Genomic DNA, 8,289 nt, shown 5'->3' with positions numbered 1-8,289 from the left:
GTGAGGTGGTGGGAAATTATTATTATTCCCACTTTAACACATGAACAAACTGAGACTTCAAGAGATTAGGAGACTTGCCTGAAAATATACAAAATAACATCTAGCTAGTTACACTGATATTTAAAACACTGTATACACCATAAAAGCCATGCCAGCCAGTTTGCCACTCTAAAATTTGCCAATTAACAAAAGCTCTCACAAAAGATTTTTAAAGTAGCTACACAGTTTTTAAAAGTTAGACGTGAAATAAAAAACTCAGAAAAGTTGAAAATAAACATATGGGAAAAGATAAATCACATATATGCTACCAAAAAGTAAAAGCAAATATAGCATTATTGAAATTAGATGAAATAAAATTAAAGGCAAAACAGTACTACAAGAGGTAGGGATAGTTCATATTCTATTTTTAACACATATAATCCACCACAAAGATATAATGGTAACAAATTACTATGAAGTCAGCAACTGTCTTTGAGTTATATAAACCAGAATCTCATAAATCTAAGAATGGTCATAGTGAGGATTTAAACTTACATCTACTAGAAAAACAACAGATCAAGTAAACTAAAATAGTAACATGGACAATTTGAATAACACAAGTAACAAGATCAATTATAAAGATAAATATAAAACTATGAATCTAACAATGAGGGAATGTAAGTGCTTTTCATACATCAAACATATGAATTTTTAATTGGGGTGATATTGCCCCTAAGAAGGTAAAAATTAATTCTTAGGGGGCAAAAAAAATATTAGATACTACAATAGTTTGTGCCCTACCCTCACTCCCAAAGCTCAACCCTATTTGAGAAAATCTTATTTCTTAAGATTTAATTCCTCTTTTTAGGGAGAAATTAAATTGAATTTAAATTAATTTAATTAAATCTTAATTCATAGTATTGCATTTCTTTTCTTAGGGAGAAATTAAACTTAATTAATTAAGCTTAACTTAATTAGTTTTTTCTCCTCAACAGGCGATTGTGAAAAAAAAGTTTAAAAAAAATAATCTAAAACATTCACAAAAATTGAGTCATGTAGAGATAAAAAAGAATATATTGTATATTTGTTTATACATGCATAAAATACCTCTTGAAAGACATACAAAATCTGGTAGCCATTGTTGACTCTGCAAAAGAGAACTGAGCAGCTAGAGGACAGAAGTATGAGAAAAGGTTTTTATTCTATATTCTTCTGTGCATCTGGAATTTTGAAACATGTAAATGTATAAAGTACTTGAAAAGCAAATAATTTCAATTTTAAAATAAGAAAAATCATTAAAGGTTTCAACAAAGATATCAAGGTAATTTAGCACAGGAAAAATAGTCTTCTCAACAAATGACACTGAAACAATTGGACATCTATACAAAGAAACAAATTAACTGGACCCTTATTCACACCATATACAAAAATTGACTTGAAATGGAATGTAGACCTAAATGTAAGAACTATAAACATAAAAATATCTAGAAGAAAACATAGAATAAAAATCTTTGTGACTTTGCATTATCAAAGAGCTGTAAGATATGACACCAAAAACATTATCATAAAAGAAAATATGGATAAATTGGACTTCATCAAAATTAAAGACCTTTGATGTTCAAAAGACACCATTAGGAAAATGAAAAGACAAGCCACAGACAGGAAGAAAATATTTCTTAATAATATATCTGATGAAAGGACTTGTACCTGGAACACATATACATAGACTATAACAACTAAATAATAAGAAAATGATCCAATTGTTTTAAATGGGCTAAAGATACTTTACCTAAATAAAAAATATATATGGTAAATAAGCATGTGAGAAAATCATCAATATCACTATTCATTAAGGAAATGTAAATCAAAACCACAATAAGATACCATTTTATACCCACTAGGAAGGATATAATCAAAAAGAATGATGGGGCTGGCCAGTCAACTCGGTTAGAGTACAGCCTTATAACACCAAGGTCATGGGTTCAGATCCCTGTACCAGCCAGCCACAAAAAAAAAAAAAAAAAAAAAAAAAGATGATACAAGTGTAGATGAGGATGTAAAGACACTGAAATTCTCATATAATGTTAATGGAAATGTAAAATTGTGTAGCCACTGTGGAAAAGAACTTAGTAGTATCTTAAAGAGTTAAACATGCAACATAGCAATTCAACTCCTAGGTATCTACCCAAGAGAAATGAAAATAAGTATCCACACAACAACTTGTATGGAATATTAATAACAGCATTATTCATAGTAGCCAAAACCTAGGCAGAATTCAAATGTCCATGAACTGGTGAATGGATAAACAAAATGTGGCACTTCTATACAATGGGCTGCTACTACTTAGCAAAAAAAAAAAAAAAAGGAATGAATTACTAATACTTATAACAACATGGATGAAACTCAAAAAACATGTGAAGAGAAAGAAGCCAGACACAAAAGATTACATATTGCAGGATTCCATTTATATGAAATTTCTAGAAATGGTGGAACCATAGAAACAAAATGCAGATCGGTGGTTGCCTGGGATTAGGGGATGGAATGGTAATTGATTGCAAATGAGCATAGGGCATTTTGGGGATTGATAAAAGTGTTCTAAAAAACTGGATTGTGGTGATGGTTGCACAACTGTATACATTTACTAAAACTCATTGAATTATATACTTAAAATGGATGACTTTCAAGGTATGTAAAATTCTACCTAAATAAAGGTGGTAAAAAAACCAAAAAACAAAAATGAACTGACCCATGTACAGAGCCACAAAAGAAATCTCAATTAATTCTAGAACAAGATATACAGGTGACAGTCACTGTTCATCACTATAGCAAAAAACTGGGAACAAGCCAAAAATTTGTCGACAGTAGAATGTATTAATAAATTTTCATGTTATCATACAACGTAATACTGTGCAGCAATGAAAATAAAATACATTTACATACAACTTCATGGGAAAATCTCACAAAAATAATTTTGGACAAAAGAAGTGAAATACTAAAGAATAAATAAAGTTGTATTCATATAAAACTCAAAAATAGATAAACTACATTATTTAGAGATGCATATACAAATATTAAAACTATAAAGAAAAACAGAGAAATTATTACCATAAATGTAAAGCTCATACTTACCTTTAGGGGGAAGGAAATAAGAATTATAATAAGGAGGAACATGAGAGGTTCAAGGGGTGCTGACAATGTTCTTATCCAGATACTATCTGAATTGCTTTATTACACACATACACACAAATACGCACACAGGAACCACGTCCTTCATTCCTATTGAGCCTCTAGGATATGGACTGCACACCACATGCACACATATATACACAAAAAAGATAAAAAGAAATAACAGCTAAAAGAGATTCACCCCTTCCCAACACCCAGACTTATGTATCTGGAAGTTTAAAAGACAAACATGGGGCTGAGCCCGTGGCGCACTCGGTAGCGTGCTGCGCTAGCAGCGCAGCGATGCTCCCGCCGCGGGTTTGGATCCTATATAAGAATGACCGGTGCGCTCCCTGGCTGAGCGCCGGTCACGAAAAATAAATAAATAAATAAATAAATAAAAGACAAACATGCTTTAAATAATTTGGGGATTGAAATGAAAGTCAAAATTTTAAACTAATTATAATCAAAACAAACAGGAAATAAAATAAAGAAATTAATAAAAGTAAAAGCGTAAAATAATAAATTAGAACATAAAAGTTGTTCAATAAAGCTAAATTAAAAAGATGAAACTGGCAAATATGGTTTAAAATAAGAACAAAATTAAACAATGTAAAGAATGAAAAGGAACAGATGACTACATGGGGTTTTTTTAATTATAGAAATATGCACAAAAATATCAAAAAATCTAAAATCTCACATGAAATGGGTAATTTTCTAGAAAAATATAAATTATCCAAATGGGCCAAAAAATAAGCAGAAACTCTAAACATACTAATCAATAATCATAAAAAAAGTCAGATAAGAGCAAAAGATGTATCCTCCGAAAAGCCAACAATCCAAAAGAGTTCCATGGAAGAACTCTATTAAACCTTCATGGAACAGATACTTCACATCCCAAGCACAACGTTGCAGAAAACAGAAACAAATGAGAAGTTACTCCATTTTACAAGAGTGACATGATCCTGATATCAAACCAAAAGATGATAGCACAACAAAACTTTGACCTAGTCATATATGAACTCAGATGGAAAAAATCCTAATAAAAATAATAAAATGAAAGCGGCAGGAATTAAACAATACTATATAAATAGACTTTATTTCATGAATTCCACGATGGCAAAGTGACAAAAATCTTTCATATAATTCATTATATTAACAGGTTAGGAGAGAAAAAATAGCGATTTCAATAGATGCAGAAAAAACACTGGTAAAATCCAACACATTCTTTTTAGACATAATTCACCATAAATTTCCATGTAAATTTCCATAAAATTCACCATGTAAAGTGTACAATTCAGTGCTTTTTAATAGATTCACAATGTTATGCAACCATCACCACTGATTCCAGAACCCCAAACAGATTTTCATCACCCCAAACAGAAACTCCATGTCAGTTTGCAGCCACTCCCCATCTCCTCTCTCCCGATCCTCTGACATCACTAATCTACTTTCTGTCTACGGATTTACCTATTCTGGACATTTTATATAAATGGAATCATCAAACATGTACCCTTTGTGGCCAGCTTCTTTCATTTGGCATATCTTTGAGGTTCATTCATATCGTAGCATCTATCAGTACTTCATTCCTTCTCATGGCTAAATAATATTCTGTTGTATGAATATACCAGATTTTGTTGATCCACTTACCTGTCAGCTGACAGACATTTGATTGTTTCCACGTTTTTGGCTATTACAGATAACATTGCTATCTATGAACTTCATGCTCAAGTTCTTGTATAAACATGTCTTCAATTCTCTTGAGCATATACCTAGAAATAGAACTGACTGACTCATTTTCATGATCAAAATGATTGGCAAACTAGATACAAAGTATACAGCAGATATCATACTTGATGAAACATCAGATGCAATCCAATAAAAGTCAATATTAAGATAAGGATGCCCTTATCTTGTACAGGATATGTACACAAGTATCCCAGTATTAATATTGTTTTCACATATGTTAATACTGTGTTAATACTACTCAACACTATCCTAAATGTCATAGACAATGCAATAAGAGATGGGAAAAAATAACATAATTTATAAGAAAAAGACATAAAATTGTGATAATTAAGAAAAAGACACAAAATTATGATAATTTGTGTGTGATACATCAAAAATCCAAGAGAATCAAATAAATTATTTAAAGTGATACAGAAGTTCAGCAAGGGGGTCAGATAAAAGATAACACAGAAATATCAGTAACTTCCTGGAATGCCATGTATCTATTAGGGATTGTGCTTGTGTGTAACAGATCTGAGTAAACAGTGCCTTAAAAAATTTAGTGGCTCATTTTTTTCTTCACACGATAAAATTTAGCTCACAAATGTCTAGTCTAAGAGTCCGAGAGTCCGAGAGTCTCTTCACCTTTCTTTCAAGGATACAGCTCCAGCCATTACATCTGTGTTCTATGCCTTCTTTTATTAAAAAGCTATACTGAAGCCCCATCCAGAAACTTCTGCTTGTATTGCATTAGCCAAAAAAAGTGTCACGATTATCCTAGACGGCAAGAGAGTCTGGGAGATATAATGTAGTTGAGCATACTGATGCCACAAACAAAACTGAAACTCTGAATATGCAAACTTGTCTGCCACATGCCAGTAATAACCAAGGAGAAAGTGTAACAAGAAAAATAACCCCATTCAACATATGAACAAAAAATTATAAAATACCTAGGAATAAATCTAACAAGAAACATATGAGACCTTTATTTTAAAAACTGGAAAAAAATGACCAAAGAACATTTTTTTTAAAAAAAAGACTTGGGATAAACAGAAAAATATATCATACTTGTGAATTGAAAGACTCACTATTGTAAAGGTATCAATTCTCATCAAATTGACCTATTAAATCAATTTAATCCAAATCAAAATCCCAACAGGATGTTCCAATAATTTGAGAAATTGATTCTAAATCTCATGCAATAGACTGAAAGAATTATCAAGACAACTTTGAAATAAATAAATAGAGAAAATTTGCCCTACAAGACATCAAAACCTATGTGCTATTGGCACAGAAATATGGAGCAAAATATGGAATCCAGAAACAGATTACACATGCACACAACTGGATTACAAATCTCAATAGTTTTTTAAAAAGCATAAGATTGAAAATATGGAAGAACATATGTATAAGCATGAGTCCTTGGATTAGGGAAGGCTTTCTTTTTACAATACACACAAAAAAGCCAAAATATTTTTTTTTAATTTCTAACTTTGACTACTTAAAAACTTAAAACTTCTAGAAAGTCAAAATGCCATAGCACAGTTAACATTATTAGATGAGAAACCTTTTATAACTTGTATAAAAGAGAAAGTATTATAGTCTCGAATATATGGAATTCTACACAAATTTCTAAGTTGGAAATATAAAAATAATACAGGGGTGGAGGGAACGAGTGTGTATTTGAAATAAGATTGACCATGAACTGATAATTATTAACACTTGGTGATGAATACACTAGGGTCATTATACTATTCTCTCTACTTTTGTATACGTTTGAATTTTTTCCATATTATTATTGATGTGCTAACATGGGAAATGACCCAAGACTATAGAAGGAAAAATGGAAGTCAGTAAATATATGAACTATTATACTAATTTATAATATATTTTAAATACCTATATTATGTATTTTCTACGGGCCAATTTTCTTAGACCAGTTTCAACGATTTACATTTTCCCAGAAAATACATAAGTAAATGCACAGAAATGGTCTGGAATATTACAAACCAAACTGATATGAGTGGTCACCCCTGAAGAGAATGGAAGTACCAGCATTGCAAGTGTTCATCAAAGGAGAATTTTAGCCTAATCTATAAGGCTTTAATTTTCATGTAATTAAAATGCAAGGGGTTACATAATTTCATATATTTCAAAACTCACAGAACTGGAATTGTTCTGCATCCTTTCTGCAGTGGTGGCTACATGAATTGATGTATGTATAAAAACTCATAGAACCACACAACAAAAAAAGTGAATTGTACTGTAAAATCTGAAAAATTTTTTTAAATATAAGCAAAAAACCTCACATAACTGTCACTTAAAAAGGGTGAATTTGGCTGTATGTAAATTATACCTTAATATACCCGACCTTAACAAAACGAAAGATGCTAATTTGAAAAGAATGATCATAATATGATTTGTTTAAAGAACAAGGGTATAAGTTTCATTAGTGGTATGAAAATTACCTATGATATATTAAATTTTAAAGCAGATTACAAGATATATACCTACTATATATGTGTACATAACGTGATCCCACTTATATGCCTATATCTTATCTTAACTCTGCAAAATGGGATTACAGACATTTTTTTCTCTTTGCTTACCTGCATTTTTTTCTACAATGATTACATACTACTTTCCAATAATATTTTTTTCCAATTTTTCTATGTGGGGTTGGTGGGCACTGGCCCAGAGATGGAGATTCAGCAGAGAATCTCCTCTCAGATTGGCTCTTCTGCCCAAGCCTAAACTCCAAGAGAAAGCCGTGGCAATGGCCCAAAGGAATGTAGTTTGGGGTTCCTATGATAACAAGAAAAAGCAGTTAAGGCCCTGACAGCAATGTGTTGCAGGGTATCTGATCATTCGGTTACCACAGGCATGCATGAAAGAGTTTGCCAAATTGAATACAGCTCTTAAGAGCTTACTTTGAGACCCCATCAGGCACTGTCAAAGATTTCCTTCCCAGCACACTAAAAAGCATTCCCTGCTGGCAGATTGGTCCCTGTCAAATTATTTATAGGAGATTGGTTCACATACTCAAAATGATATGAATACTTCTAATTATATCCAAACATGCCAAATGTCACTACAAACTACGCTGAGGCTTCATGCTGCCAAATGTGTCGCCCTAACAAAGAGGAGGTAGCTGCAGCATCAGCACATTAGTCCCTATATAAGCAGGACTAACCCTTGTACCTTATCTCCACCAAGAACTTAGAGGTAAGTGATGGGGGTCTTGGGACTCGAGGGACCTCAGGAGGCAGAAAGAGCTAAGTGCCTATCTCTGAGCATAAAACTGTCCCTCTCAACTTTGACTTTTGTTTTCATAGAGCCAAGCTTTAGGGCAAGGAAATTTTAATTCTGGAACTATATTACTGGAATTTCAGAGCATCACTCATAAGAATCTTGTTT

Source organism: Cynocephalus volans, chromosome 10 (assembly GCF_027409185.1).
Source record: "Cynocephalus volans isolate mCynVol1 chromosome 10, mCynVol1.pri, whole genome shotgun sequence".
Lineage (NCBI taxonomy): Eukaryota > Metazoa > Chordata > Mammalia > Dermoptera > Cynocephalidae > Cynocephalus > Cynocephalus volans.
Note: the sequence above shows the minus strand (reverse complement) of the source record.